This window comes from Lissotriton helveticus, chromosome 9, assembly GCF_964261635.1.
Source record: "Lissotriton helveticus chromosome 9, aLisHel1.1, whole genome shotgun sequence".
NCBI classification, from domain to species: domain Eukaryota; kingdom Metazoa; phylum Chordata; class Amphibia; order Caudata; family Salamandridae; genus Lissotriton; species Lissotriton helveticus.
In genome coordinates this window covers 1190986308-1191002666 of record NC_136070.1, presented here as the reverse complement: position 1 = coordinate 1191002666, position 16359 = coordinate 1190986308, and the positions used below count along the sequence as shown (strand labels likewise).

The 16359-nt window shown below is 43.2% G+C and overlaps 1 protein-coding gene across 1 annotated transcript in view; it reads right to left on the bottom strand.

Annotated features, from left to right (window-relative positions):
- The window catches only part of LOC144782335 (contactin-4-like), a 964244-nt gene that overhangs the window by 337397 nt on the left and 610488 nt on the right, over positions 1-16359 (bottom strand). The window lies entirely within an intron of this gene.

The following is a 16359-nucleotide window of genomic DNA, read 5'->3' as shown; positions in this document are numbered from 1 at the left end:
TGTACTGAGTGCTGACCTGGAGGGGGAGCACTGACCGCAGAGGGGGTGCTGTGTTTAGCAATAACATAGATTGAACAACACCGGCTGCAGAGTTCCTTGTGCATCCAGCTTTCAGGTAGCAATAAAAATGTCAAGATAACTCTTGAGATTGACGTTCCTGCTAGAGAGAGAGATCAGAGTTTTGTCTAGTGCCCATTTTCACTCGCAATAAAGTAGCGCAGAGGGTTAATATGCCTGCTTTAAAGAACGGTTCTGTATTTTATGTGGATAGCTGAGTGTATAGTAAAGCCATCCTATACCAGTGCCTTGAAACAAATGAAATGTATTTGAGAGAGGGGCTAAGGAGAGATGAGGGCAGGGCTTTAAGTGGGCTGATTCTCACTAACCCTGGGCGTAGTATGCGCCTCCCGCCCTCTTCTACATACATAATTGTAAGTAACTAGTAAAGTAAAAGTAAAGTAAAAGTACTTAAAAGCACTTACCTGGTCCACGGCGTCCCGGGGCTCCCTCTTCTATTTTGCGCCGACTTCTCCCATCGAAATGCGCATGCGCGGCCGCCCGCGCATGCGCATTTTCTTGCATGAAATGTGCATGCGCATTTCGATGGGAGAAGTCGGCGCAAAATAGAAGAGGGAGCCCGGGGACGCCGTGGACCAGGTAAGTGCTTTTATGTACTTTTACTTTACTAGTTACTTAAAATTATGTATGTAGAAGAGGGCGGGAGGGAGGTGGGTGGCGGGCAACTTCGCTCCGTCCACGGAGCGTGCGTAGTGTTGCCTACTACGCCTACTTTGCAAAATACAAAGTAGGCAACACTACGTACACTCCGTGGGCGGAGCGTAGTCTTGCGCCCAGGGTTAATTCTCACCGGTGCTGAGCAAAGGGGGCCTCGAAACGGGTCTCTATCGAGCTCTGTTTTGGGCCCTAGCACAGGCGGTCCGTTTTTTTCCGGACTGCACTGACAGCACGCACATCGATGTAAAAAGCGTGCTCACTCTACGCACTTCTCACTGGTGGAGAAGTTGCTGCATAATGTCATGCCAGGAGAGCATTGTAGGGGAAGGGAAATCATTTAAGGAGAGTACATTTCTCTCTGGATTTCCCTTCTCTTTTTGAAACTCTTTAGCAGCAACATTGTCATGGTGTCACCAGGGCTTTAAGTGGAAGTTTTTTCAATATTTTTTACAAGCCATAGGTGCTGCTTATTTATCGTATGCAACTAGCAACTAACAACCATTGACAAAGCCAATAGTCCTGATTTGTTGTAGGAATGATGTTACTTGTTGTAATATGTATTTGAATGCAATGACAGAAACAGCAAAATGCAGTAGGGTGGCACATTATGTTAAGCACAGGTTTTTAGTTTACGTGTTTAAGCCACGCCCTTAATTAAATTTGCCACGCCCCTTTGAGAGACCTCCCAGTTTTTTCATCATACTGAAAGCCCTGGATGAGGGGCATGTTTGCTGGATGGTAGTGAGGGAATGCGAGTAGGAGGTCATGGATGGGGGGGGCGGCGCCCAAAAATATTGTTGCACTGGGCACCACCAGCGCTAAAGCCGGCCCTTCTTAAATCCTTGCTACCCCGTTCCATCGTTCCCATCCCCCTCCCAGTCCAGGAGTTGCTCTTTGTGCCTCACACATGCTGTGACCTGTCTGGGCCACCGTCTTCAGATAACGGCAGGCGCACAAATTAACCAGGAGTGGAGTCAGAGCCAGGGGAAATTTAAAATGACATTAATTATAGAAGGAGAGATGCTGCTGTCACGGAAATGAGGCTCGTACACAAAACAGTCTTCAAAAAATGAATTAATTACCGGCTTCAATAGCAGACTTTGTTGCACAGAAATGATAAAAAAGAACATAAAATAAGCGTCGGAGTTCTCATTATAATACTTTCTGTCACCATTGCCGCATTAAAGCCTCAGAGTGAATAAAACCGCAGGGCCTGGTCTGCCAGACTCAGCCTCTAGTGAGGAGGTATGTAAGGCTTTCAGGGAGTATTGGAGGACCGAGAGAAGTGGGAGGAGGGTGAAAGTAAAGATGGGTGAACAGGGCCGCACTGGCCATAGTGGGCACCGGGCGTTTCCCCGGTAGGCCACTAGGGTGGGGGCCGGTTTTGGGCCCCTGGGGGGCGTTTTTTGTTTACCGGGGGTCGGCAATGTCGGCCCCCGGTAACAAAATCGGCCAAAACCGGCCGTCGGAAACTGCTCAGCTGCACTCCCCCTGACCCCAGGGGGGCCACCTGAGCAGTTTGCCAGGGCCGGTTTCTGTTCTCAGTCCGGCCCTGTGGGTGAACCGACTAACACGGAGAGCCGAGGGTGCATGCAGATAATGCAACAAACATCATGTAAAAAAATTATAAGGGGTCTGATTCTGCAGTGCAGATAGAAGGAGGATTTTGCCTTTAATTAACCCGTTGGATGCTCATGACGAGCTCAGCTTGTCATGAGGCACAGTGGCGCTGTGCTCATGACGAGCTGAGCTTGTCATAACGGCCGCGGAACGCCCACATGGGCATAATTACCCTCCTGTGCAGGGCGTTCCATTGAGTGGGCGGAGTCGTGATGAGCTCAGCTCATCATGAGCACAGCGCCACTGTGCCTCATGACGAGCTGAGCTCGTCACGAGCACCGCACGGCCCCCCTTCTCCCGCCCCGCGGGGGAATTAGCCCTGCGTTTAAAGGGTTAAGGACTCTGTACAGTAAGGCATTCCTTCCTGCACAAAAATAATCCAGCCCATAACGCGGGAATCCTTGCATCATGGCCTAAGTGTGCCTGCCTACTTTAGTACTAGGCAGTCACAAGTTCATCAGGGCATAGAGCGAGCTGAATAGCGCTATATCTTTTTCAAGCAAGATGCTGTTTTTAGCTCTATCCTATCCACACAACACCAGACAGCACCTTGCCTTGCTGTGTTGCATGAACTAGTAATAACCATTACCATAGATATCACTCAGAAGGAATAACCTAGCGATCCAATAATAATAAACCTAATGGCGTAAACTGTTACAAAAGCACCTTCAGTCATTATACACACGGAGATTGCACAACGTAAATCAGTGCAATGTAAAATCGAAAAGATAGTCTTGATTAACTGCGGTGAAGGGTTTCACCTCATCAAGATTTGGTCAATATCTCAGTTTATTGCTTTCCTGTCAGAGTTGGGGGTTCTCTCTCTCACAGTTAGTTCTGTTTTATCGGTTAGTGGGTAGTGGGTAGTGTCCATAAGGATGTTTGGCTTTGGCCTGCAAGCAAGCACCCATGTTTGGGACTGTTCACCAACTCCTGTTCACTACCATGGATTGTATGACTCCAGGTTGTCGTGGACCTGGGACACAGCACTGACTAAGTGACTTGTGGCAATCATTAAACTAGGGGTACCAGGAGGTACCGGGCACTCAAGAAAATTATGGTTTAATTGTTGGAGGAATGAGGCAATGTGAGAGAACCTATATTGTTTGAGATGGAAGCGTTTGACAAAAGGGAGCATTTAGGACACAGACGTGCTTGAGGGTAGAAAAGGGAAAGAGTGAGTGGTGTGTGGCAGGATAGTGAGACAGGGAGCAGTGTGAAGGAAGATGAGTTGTTGAGGCAGTAGTGTTTAAGAGAAAAGAAGAGTCGTGGAGGTATGAGAAGTAGAAGCAAAAATCTATGTTAGAGGACGGTGAAAGTGGGTGAGGAGACTAAAATGTATTATCAGGAAAAGAGTATTAAGAATGGCACCATTGGGGAAGAGAGGACTGAAACTGGATTATCCGCAGACTTGTGGTGGCCTGGGGCTTGTTGTGCTCCAGGAAGGGGCCTATCACTTGGTGGATTTTGCCTGGATGTTGCTGGCCTGCAGCTAATTGCCAAATGTCCCTGAGCTCTCCCTAAGGGCAGGTTGGCTGGCCTCCTGTCCATGAGATCCAGGGAACTGAAAGGATCTCCTTGTTTCTACAACATCGTAAGGATTGAGCAGGGTGCGACAAAAACAGGTGCAAGTTATCGTCGGTTGGAACAAATACCGTCCTGACGAACAGAGTAATCATATTGTGCAGTGGGATGTGCTCATAAAGATCAGCGGCCCACCTTGGTTACCATAACATGAAGAGTTTGAGCAGTGATGGGGAAGTTTGCTGGGAATGAGGACCCTAACTTGCAACCTGAAACCTGTGCTAGCTCACACTTCATAGCATGTGGTGTCCAAGGGGTGTTGGGGGACGTTTGCCAAGTCCTTGGGACGTGACCTTAAAGCCTAGACTATCTCCGACCTCCAGATTGATAGGACGACAGTACATGAAATCACAGCTTCTGTCCGAGGTCGCCGGCTACCTTCCCCCAGACCAGGCCCCAAGGTACTCTGTTGTTGGTAACATCATGACTGGATCTGAGAGGGTCTCTTTCTGCCTTTTTGGCACCCACAGCTGGCTGTCTAGAGCAACTGCGGCTCACACCTTTGCCTGGGGTGGGGGATCATTTCTCCAGCCTGAAAACATGCCATCTTTTGGTGTCACAGTCTTTTGCCTACATGGGGGATAGTATTCCTGCACTCATGAAGGTGCCACTGGGTGCCTTGACAGCCTAATCTGGATAAACAAAACCAAGTAACTGTTTCCTTCCAGTTTAGGTGGCCCCGACAATATGATCAGAGGGTCGCCAGCAGGTGCAATGTGTATTGTTGGCTGGTGTAGTTTGGGTGGTTGAGGGGCTGGGTCTTGAGGCGTCGTCAAATCCTGTTTTTTCTTGACCATTAGAACTGTATGTGGTATGTAATATTTGGGAATGTTGTGGTTTATGCAAATGTGATAGCAGGAAAGTGGAATACCTCTGAACAGCTTGCATATTTGTTTCTGTTGTTTTTGATGTGGGAGAGATCGCTTGGATCATGAATACTGCGGGGAAAGGATGCACATAGGTCTATGTCACCTTGAAGGCTTAGGGGATAATGGGGCACATGAATTCCTATGAAGGGTACATATATATTCATGCTGTTCTGCTGCTAATGGGAGAGTTTGACAATTGGCTGTAACTAAAGCATATATCCAATGTGTATGTTGTTTTGATTTCAATTTGTAAATAATAGAAAGACCAGTGTTTTATCATAAGGTGTGGAGTCTTTTGTAGTGCACTCACTGTGTTGCGAGGGTGATGCTGTGCCAATACTTTACATTTTGACCCTGAGGATAAGCCTAACTGCTCTGTCTCAACCTACCAGAGGGTGAGCAAAGGTTGTCTGACGGGTGTATTGTACTCATATGATCTGGGACGGTGGTATCTGTCTGGCTTCAGTGCGTCCCAGCCAGCCAGAAACCGCTGGCCCTAGCAAAACCCTCCTGTAATTGTGCATTGGGCTTCCTTGCTCACTGCTATGCTTACATTTCACCCAGAAGGAATAACGTAGCTATCCATTAACAGCAGAACTATTTACGTAAACTGTTACAAAGCACCTTTAGCCATTTTACAAACATAGATTGTGCAACACAAACCTGTAATCGGGCAAACAGACAGTCCTGATTAACTGCGGTGAAGGCCTTCACCTGATAACGACTCTGTAAATATCCACCTTTATTGCTTCCTCGGTCCAGTGTGCGGTTTCTGTCTCACACAGGGCACTTTATCTATAATTGATCTGCACCGGGCCGCACAGATCTGATCTTGGAAAGTGAGGGACGGGGCAACAGCAATAATGCCTATCAAACAAGGCTATTGGAAAATGTTCTAAGCTGTAAACAGGGGGAATGGTTCACCAGCTCATTAAATCAACTGACATTTTACAATACCACCAAGAAGGATTCGTATTGTGATGGTGTCAGACATCATTGATATTGTGGAAAATGATCTATGTGTGGGAGATCAAGTGTCAAAAGTTGAACAAAAAGTTTGTAAGCCTCAGAAGTGACGCAACCCATCCATGAACTCTCCCACGAAGGAGAGTAGAAAAAATGGGCCAGGTTCTGGTGTGCAGGACATCAAACCTGGGCTTCTACGGGACTTCACAAGGGCATATTATCAATCCCCTTATCGCCGCTTTAGCGGCAGTTTCCTGCCGCGAAAGCGGCGATAATGTTATTGCCGTTCTTGATAATATGGCCCTATATTTTGTATCTTCTGAGGACAAGTGACATTGAGGCCTAAGAGATGTTACAAAATGTCCCACCCAGGCTTTCTCAGTTTCCGCACCAGAATAAAGAAGGTTGAATCCTCCCAGGAGAGCAGCCCATATATTGACACATGTGTTGGGCTCGTTATCATGGGACTGGCTATGCAGATATGATGCGAAACGTGTGGCGGGTTTGGGTGTGTAAAGGTAAACTGAGCATGGTGTGGCATGCTTGTGTGCTGTGGAATGAGTTGCCAGAATTTAGTATACTTGGTGGGCATTGCACGCCATGCTTAGCTGTGTCGGAATGTGTTGATTAGGATGTTGAGTGCTTGAGTTTGGCATGTTGGGTTTGTGGGGTTTGCTTTACGGCATGTGGTATCCTAACGTAGGTGGGGGTTCCAGGGAGACTAGTGTGCTCCGATATGCGGGTGCAGATGAGTGTCATATATTATGCTTTGGAGTGTTGGAAAGTGCTGGAGAGATTGCATTTTGTTTAGATGCTTGGGAGTGTACTGTGAAAGGTGCACCCAGCATGAGTTTGTCTTGGGTGCCATGCAGTATACTTTGGTAGTATGGGGGGTGCTAAGGAGGACGCTGCATGTTTTGCATTTGACGTTTGTGGGCATGGTGGTGCTTAAATCAAGTCTGTCCATAAATTTCTCAAAATTACTGCGCAAGAGGTCTAAGTCCATAGCGGGTCACGAGGTAAGGACAGTGTCTTTTGCGCAAAGCAGCACAGGGATCAAGCGAGGACCAACTGGAGGCATGTCCCGGCCACCTCAGATAAGGGGCTTCTAAAAACCATTAATATATATGATGTATATAAAAACGGGGCCTTGGCGAACCTCCCGATTAAAGTGAACACGCTCACTGCAACCCCCCCATCACCAAATCTTACTGAGGTGAGGTTCTTTTATTTCGACTCCATCTTACATTTGTCATCAATTTGTGTTGCCTTTACACAGGCTGCTCTATTCATGAAGTGTCTCTACCCTTTGGACTGCAACGTGTTGAAAACCCCCCTCTGTCCTTGCTTTGAAAACCAATCTCAGACACCAGCTGGCCTAACTGCATACAGGCATGTTCTGCCATCACTGATTGACCTATAGGCGCTGTAGTTTATTGACTTATGGGTTGGGCAGAAACACACTTAAGGGGGACGTTCTGGTTACATGATGCCTTGTTCTGAATGTTTTCCTATTGGCTAATATTTTGCAGATCTTGTATGTCCATATTAGGTGTTTTGCATGCTTGCAAAAGCTAGAACTGGCCTCTGTGTTTTGTACTCTTTAGACTTCCTCATTCAGTTGTGTGACGTAGTCTCACTTACTTAAGTTTAATAAAGATGTCTTTTCATATTTCAGCTTCTGTGCCAAGTTCTTTGTATTAGTGAGACCCCTGAGATTGAAGATTACAGTTCTTCAAATGGCGCCCAACATGGTGCTTCATCAGAGAAGTGACTTTCTGAAGGAGTGATCTTGTCAGGAGACTGAAATCTACTGAGGAGGACAGGACGGAACTCTACTACTCTGTGCACAAGGATTCTGGAGATTCTTTGTCTTTGCAGCCCAGTATATTTCTGATCTTCCTGATTTTGATCCTCCACATGATGTCACTCCTGACTGAGAACCTTTTTGGCGTGAGTATTCTAAAAAAGGACCGTTAGGTCATTTAGAACTTGGCAGTTAGAATTTGGACAACCTTTTGATTGGTAAGAGTAAGGTAGTTTAGTAGCGCTTACTGTAGCTTTGGAATTTTGGAATTTGTGTTGGCCAACTTTGGATTTGTATGGATTTGATATGCAAATTGCAATTTGTGTAGACAGGTAATGAGGAGATTTTTCTCTATTTGGTTTTGTTGAACGGTGCACGTACGAAAAGTACATTAAGCACTACTTTGATTATAATACTTGTATATTCTGCAGTATTTTTGGCATGCCTGTTTTCAAAGCTCACATAGAAGAATATGTTGCTTTATTTGGAAGGTACCATAGTGTGATGTGAAATTAATTAGCCGGCTCTCCTGGAAGGAATACCTAAATAGGTTTAGGTATACAAACATATTTCTTCCTTGGTGATTCTGTATCCCCAGGGAATTAAAATATGGACATAACACATACAAGGATCCTTTGTTCTGTGCAATTTTATGAATGAAGATATGCAGAGCGATTGTTTGTGTTCTGCTAGCCAAAGCTAGTGAATTGAGTGTATTTTCGCTTCTTGGACATACATCAGTCTGTTGGGCTGTTTTTGCAGTCTTTTGGAACACAATTGAGAAGCGCTTCTTGTAAATATGACTTACAACTAGTATTTACAAATGGTTTGGTTTAAGTACAGTCTGTGGGCTGTCCTTTGTTTCTGTGTTCTGAGTATTGGTTTGTGGGTTAAATGTGTGTTTAAATGTGGTTTTCCCATTAATACGATTTCTGTAAGTGAATAGCGATGGCGCTATTCACGAAATAAATGGCTAAAGCACGCCGTATTTGTGTCCTGAGTGTTTGACCCCTTTCTGTTTATGTCTGAAATGAGCTCAATGTCTGTTCGTGGGTTTTCTTGATGTTTTCAGTCTATTAAGCAAAATGTCTAAATGCTTAAAAACTAAAATTTAAATTCACATTCACTAGGAATAAAAAAGCCCCCAAAAACGAAATTGGGTGTTTTGCAAAAAATAAATAAACTTACAGCATTTTGCTTAGATACATTGTATTAGATATTAACAGGCTAACACATCATCTGAATACATTGGATCTTGCTGTATTGTACACGCATTTGGAAACTTGAAATGTCTTAGTTTTAGTTTTAAATAGACAGCCACCATGCTCATGTTACAAACATTGCGAGACAAGCTAAATAAACAGGAATAGTTATTCAGCCAGGACTTTTCACGGGTGAAACTTTGCATTTCAGAATGTTGTTTTAAAAAGGTTCCAAAACTAAGGTTCATTATTTTGCATTATAGGAAGACATTTCAATTAAGGGTTTTCCTCTCTTTAAGCATTTCTCTAAGCATATTCTTGGTTCTATTGCTAAATAATAATTAACCTATGTAATGAAGAAACATTAAAAAAAAGAAACAGTAACAGATGCTGAAACAAGATAAGGCATGTGCAAGGAAACTAAAATGTTAACGATGTCTTGAACATTGATTGGCAATCTCAGATAAAGATCAATCAGGGAAATTGGCTTTGTGAGGTCAGTTTCAGGTGAAGAGGTCAGTTTCTTGCAGTTTATTTCAGAGTAAACCTGGTTAATGTGTACATGAACAGGGGAGGCTAGGCCACCTTGTTCGCCAGGCTACCTTTGCAGGCCTACGTGGCACAGAGCAAAAAAGAAAAGAAAATGAAGTCAGATTCGAGGAATTACAGAACCTTAATATGTGGAATTATCAAAAATGATTGGGTTTATTAAAAATAATTATTAATTAAACAAAATAATTATTAAAAATAAGTGCTACAAAATTAGTTTTTTACTATTCATGAAGCTTAATACTTATACTGTGACCTCCTAGCATTATAATTTAATTTAAGTTATGTTATACTGAATAATGAGGACATTAGCATATAGAATTTCACTTGGCGCAGGGGTGAAAACTCATTTTTCTCAGGATTTGCATGAGATATGTCTAATGTCCAATCTCTGCAATTTGTAAAGAACATTCTGAGGATGATTAATATGTATCACAATTATAGGATCTTCATTTTAAGTGCCCCAAATATCAAAGTCGAATTTGGATAAAATGTGGGCATTTTTGCCATTTACAATAGCTTTAAAGTGCTTTAGGCTTCAGTAAATGCATACATTTAGGTATAATACAAATTTGCAGTTTGTTCCCATTTGGGTTTGCTTTTAAATGGCTCAGTGAGCCAATGTGCATGGTGCAGAGGTTTGAGTTTAATATCAGGGTGGAAGGTTTTAACTTTGGATGGACCTAACTGAGACCTTCATCCATTTAAAGTTGATCAAATGAGTACCATTGCAGACAAGCATTTGTTCTAAAAACTTGTATGTGTGTTATTATGCTCTGCAAATTATTCACAGTAACTGTTTTAATAATCTAAGTATAGAAATAAATTGTAGCCCCTAACAGGAGTAATATATATATATATATATATATATATCATGTGTTTTTAAATAGGGTTGGTTATTGCAGGTTAGAAAGAGTTGGGAAGGTTTTTTGTCTTTTTCAGCCTCAGAGTGAGGAAGAGGGAGAGGGCTGAGGAGCCCGCAAGGCAGATTTTGACCTTAAGGTCAGTGAGGTGGGAGTTAGGAGTAAGTGTAAATAGATGGAGAAATCATTGCTTGGAAAAGCAGGGCCTCAAAGGGTGTTGGCGCACGGGACACGCAGAGTGTCTGTGAAAGAGTTTTTGGGAAGTCAAAATTAAGGTGGTTTAGCATGTTTTCAAAAGATGGTTGGTTACAGTTGATATTTTGTGTCTTATGTGCAGTGTCAGCAGTATGTTGAAAAATATGTATTTTTTATTATGACTTCTTTTGAAAAGAAATGTTTGTGCGTTTTACATATTTTTGCATTTTATCCTTTTACGAATTGTTCCTGCTGGTCCTGTGTGTCAGAAGCGACACAGTAAGTTGTGTTTGACAGCCAAATCTCCACTAACTGGTGATCTGCTGTCAAAAGGAGAGTGAGGAATTTAAGCCTGACAAATTAAGCAGGCCTGAATATTGGGTTTTGGGCTGCAGGTTTGCAGTGCATAAAGTGCATGCAATGGTGTTGTGTGTCACCGCTTATTTACATATGCTATTGTACTTTGTCTATGCTTTTTGTGCTTGATATACAGCGCGTATATCTGATGGCTTGGCATGGGTGTGTTTTTTTATTTTATGCATGTTTTTGTTTTATGTTGCTGCTTTAGATACTATTACAAGTTCACCTATGTTGTGAAGGGTTCTACATGACGATGTAAATCGCTGCACAACAGTTGGGTGAATTTGCGCTGATACTAAATTTCACAGAAATGATTTTTCATGCTGTGAACAACACAGACAACACTTCACCAGTGTATTTCTAATTTGGCTATATAGTATTGAAGTAAAATAACAGAGATATACAGGATCAAAGTGTGTCACCTGCAATTAGTCACGATACTGTCCTCTTCCCTTAAGGAACAGGCAGCCCTAAATGTATGTTTCCTTGATTGGACCTAAGGATGAAATTATAGATTTGTGGCTCTTGCTAAAGGTGACCTAAACTTTTCATTTTTTCCCTGAAGAAGGAACTGGAACATTAGCTGAGATTACCGTATATGGTGTAGCGGCCAGCGGTAGAGCTAACATTTGTGAACTTTTTTGACTTTTGTGCATCACCCATACTCTTGGTATTATGTCACAGACTTGACTATCACCCGAGTAATTTTTTTGTTCTTCCTATAGATTTTTCTTTTGCCGCTTCTCCCCTGACTGATGTTGCATTGTGCCTAGGTATTGGGGATTCTAGCTGTGTCCTACTCACATTTCCCTTTTCCGTATTCTTTTCACCAGTCAGCTCATTTATTTCTTTTGTATGACCATACTGGTTTTCAAGAATTTTCTTTAGGCCTACTTTGATGTTTTCCAGTCTGACCGTCAGGGTAGTGATAGACTGGTTAACTGACTCAATACTATAGTAAGATAAGTTTTCCACCTGAATAGGAGACACCTTACGTTTTTTTGAATATGACAAATTCAATGCCTATTCTAATTTGGTTTTTAGTTCCTTGTTTCTGCTGCTTTTATTTTTGGTGGATTAGATATGTTCTAAATGATGGAAATACCAGGACTCTCTAGTTCTTGTTTTTTGTTTCCACATTTTGATCATTAGCTTTTGTATTGCATAGTCCACCTGATGCACAATTATTAAAGGGAGGTATCTACATGTCCCTGATAATATGTATTATGCGATTTCTCTTTTGAGGTGTTGTAGATAAGGAATTAGGGAACACCTATAATTAATCATTGAGAGAAAAAAATGTGTTTACCCCATTAGACGATGCCACTATGTGTGAGGACATCCATTCAGATAGAATTCCCATGTAGCTATCTACCCTTAGATGGTAGAGAATATGCTCTCACATGGAAACCAATTGAAGAGGCTAGAGGCACTGTTTTGCCTACTGCCTTTGTCTTTGTATTGCCTTTGAGAATGACAGTGTATTCTAGACCAGAAATGTCCCATGACGTATTGCCACTCCTTTAAAGATTGCAGGCCACCTGCTTGCAGTCCCCTTGTTATACAATGAACTGTTTTTGTACTTAATTGAAGGAAACTAACAACTGTGTCATATTTCCTACGTCACTAGGTTCTGCGGGATTAAGTCATAATAACCTGCGGAACTCACCCACAATCCCATCAGTGACAGCTATAGATGAAAAGTCCCAGCACCCAGAAAAGTAGCAAGACTGGACAGCGATCGCCAGCGCGCCATCAATGGTATCTCTAAAGCATCGCACTTGCTCCATCAGACGGCATTGGACATCACAGAACCAGAATTTCAGTTCAAAAGAGCGAAAGAAAAGGATTCTTGTTGTTTTTGAGGCTTCAGTTTTCCACCTGTCGTGTGCTGGTAACCTCTGACAGTGTGCAGTCCCTTGAGCCCCGTGGCCTTAGTTTTGGCCACACCCCCCCCTTTTCTTTGCTCCAACGGAAAGGCAGTGCACCGGAGGATCCAGGATTGGCAAAAGGCACTACATTATGGTACCTATGATTAAATGAAAGAGCAGCCCGAGCATCCTCTGACACTGAAATGAGAGTGTTGGAGCCTGAAAGTGTTGCTGAGTGTGAAAGTCTGTTGCGCTTTCCCGATTAATAGTACTTGGGTCTGCATGAGATGATCTGTGCCCATGACTAACGAAGAGCACAATATCTGTAGTGCCTGCAGCACAGGAAATATTGGTGCACTGCATTATTTTAAGTGAGCTGTGAGTGTTTGCCAGGAAGGCACTCCAACTAAGGGTGGGAGTAGTTAGCGAAGTAGCGCTACGCGAAGCTGCGCGAAGTGCACTTCGCACTACGCGAACTTCACGTAGCACTACGCGAGCTGCATAGTAGCATGTTCGCACTGTGCAAGATGCATTTTCAATGATTGCACAGTGCGAACAAGCATCCGGCACTGTGCAATCATTGAAAACGGTATCTTGCACAGTGCGAGCTGTAGTTTTCTGCCGCTCGAGTAGATTTTTACTCGAGCGGCAGCTTTCTCAACGCGAACTGGTAGTTTCTCATCGCGAGCGGTCGCGAGCATGCACGACCACTCGCAATGAGAAACCTGACCTCCCCGCGTTGAGAGTCTCGCCGGAATGTCATTTTGCTTGCTCGCGGTCGCGAACATGATGTTGAGGACCGCGAACAAGCAAAAAATGACTGCTGCACTACGCTACGCTGCGCTACCCGTGTTTGCACTGTGCTATGTGCAGCTCGCGTAGTGCGAAGTTGCGCAAACTTCGCATACTACGCGAGCGTAGCGTAGTGCTTCGCCCAGGGTTAACTCCAACGGGTACTGAGAAACACCATTTTCATGAAAGGCCTGAATGAAGAGGCCCATGCGGAAGAAAACAACAGAAGCAGATTTGATGGACAATAGAAGCCTGCCAGAGAGGCTTCGACGGACTCTGGGTATTTCCTGTGTGATTGCATAGAATAGGTGTTTGGAGACTGATTCTTATTGTTTTACTGGCATTGTCAATAGTCGCTGAAATAACCAGGAGCCCTGAAAATGTTTGCAAAATAATTTCAGGATTTGCTTTTGCCTAGGGTTGTGAAAAAAAAATGATAAACCTGTTTGTAATAGTGGTAATTACTTTCTTCTGCTATCTAAATGTTAAATGCTTTGTTCTCTTTGTATTCCTGCTGATAGCTTACATATTCTTGTTTTTATAAAATGAGTAGAATGCTCACCTAGCAATGAATTAGGATTTGCCATTTTAATGGCAAAAGGAGGGTCTGAGGTTCTTTAATTTTGACTCCATCTTACATTTGTCATCAATTTGTGTTGCCTTTACATAGGCTGCTCTATTCATGAAGTGTCTCTGCCCTTTGGACTGCAACGTGTTGAAAACCCCCCTCTGTCCTTGCTTTGAAAACCAATCTCAGACACCAGCTGGCCTAACTGCATACAGACAGGTTCTGCCATTACTGATTGACCTATAGGTGCTGTAGTTTATTGACGTATGGGTTGGGCAGAAACACACTTAAGGGGGACGTTCTGGTTACATGATGCCTTGTTCTGAATGTTTTCCTATTGGCTAATATTTTGCAGATCTTGTATGTCCATATTAGGTATTTTGCATGCTTGCAAAAGGTAGGACTGCCCCTTACTTTTGTGCTGAGTTTGTAACCCTAAGCATATAAAAGGCCTCTGTGTTTTGTACTCTTTAGACTACCTCATTCAGTTGCAAAGGCTCCTAATTAAGTTTAATAAAGATGTCTTTTCATATTTCAGCTTCTGTGCCAAGTTCTTTGTATTAGTGAGACCCCTGAGATTGAAGATTACAGTTCTTCAGAGGCAGACAGATTAAAATGGAAATCATGCAAGAAGGTGACATAACTGTGGGTCACACCCCATCCCCAACGTGATCGCCCATAATTTATACCTGTTAACAACATCAAATGCTGTGCCTAAATCCATGAATTCAAGGTGTAAGACCACCTTTTTTTGCGATTATATATTTACCTATAATCAAATGCAGGTTAAGACCATGATCGACGGTTCCAACGCCCGGTCAAAAACCATATTCAATATCAGATATATCATTCTGACCCGCGGCCCAGTCCATCAGCCTATTCAGTAAAATGTGACAGATAATCTTAACTGTGGAACTGATCAAAGCAATGGGCCAGTAACACTTAAGATCTGAGCGACGCTCTTTGTTGAAGACAGGAACAATCACATAGGTGAATCAAGCTTCAGGAATCGAAAGTTTGACAACTGAATTTAAATATAGGGATAACAGGGGATCCCACAACTGAAGGTTATCCTTGTAGACGTCAAGCGGACGTCATCGGGACCGGGGGCCTTATTTGAGGGTAACACTTGACTAGCATTAAATACTCATCTAATTCGAAGGTGATAGGAACATTTGAGTTATCAGTCAACCCTTTGAAAAATGAAGAATTGGGCACTTCATAGATTGATTCAAAATGTTTGACTCAATCCATGGGCAAAATAGTTCAATATAATGCAGGTTCCACAGATGGTCTCAAAATCGGACAGTTGACGATTTCCCAAAACTTGGTGCTATCTCTCAGGCAGCTGGCAGCCAACAGTTGTTCACAGGCTTCCTGTCCCAGCAACCTCCTGCACTCATCTAAAGTGCTCTTCATTGAGGTGTGACATATAGAAACCCAATTAGGATCTCTGGGAACAGTCTTTACTGACTCCAAGAAGACTCAATGGGCCTTGGAACATTTGGCATCAAACCATTTGAAGGGTCTGGAATTTTTTGCGTTGCTGTTGCTTGTTAACAAAGAATGTATGTTACGGGTAATAACATTCAAAGATTTTACAATAGCGCTAGCAGCAGAAGTAACATAAATCAATCTCCGTGCGACAAGACTTAAATACATCTCTATGAAACGGTTCTATGAGCAATGTACACCACTTCACTCGGCGACGATGTGAGCTAAGACTCCCACTAAACGATGCTAAATGCGCTGGGCGTTCATGAGTAGGGACCCAGTGGAAAGCAGCTGATATGGAACTGTGATGATTTAGTATACTCCAAGTAAACTCAAATTTAACTAAAACATCAGTCAGAGGAGGGAAATTTAAAAAATGTTTATACAACTATTTGCAACTCGGACAGTAAAAGTAGAAAAATATACTACAGGGGAGGTAGCAAAATTAGGGGCCAAAGTTGAGACTAAGTTATACTCAGACAAGAAAGAATTCATACAAACCCCCGCGGGAGTATGTGAAAAGTGAAGCTGAAGGGATTCAACAAAAGGATTACCCAAGTCACCCAACTGGTTAAAACACCTATTTAAACACAGGCATAAGATAAAATCCCCAGCTAAGATAACGAAACATTTCTCAAGACAAGATCTAGCAAGGGAATCAAAAAAGCATGTAAGGGTCTCTACTTGGCTAGGCCAGGCAGGGAGGGAGGGAAAATTATGAAAGTTAACTGCCATCAAACTAGGAGAATTGGTAAAAATCAATTGAACAGCTGCCAAATTGGGGCAGTGGCATAGCTAGACCTTTGGCTGCCTGTGGCAGTCCCTGAATTTGCTACATTGTAGAGCGGGGGGAGGTGGGGTGCTGGCGAGATTCCCCCGACTGC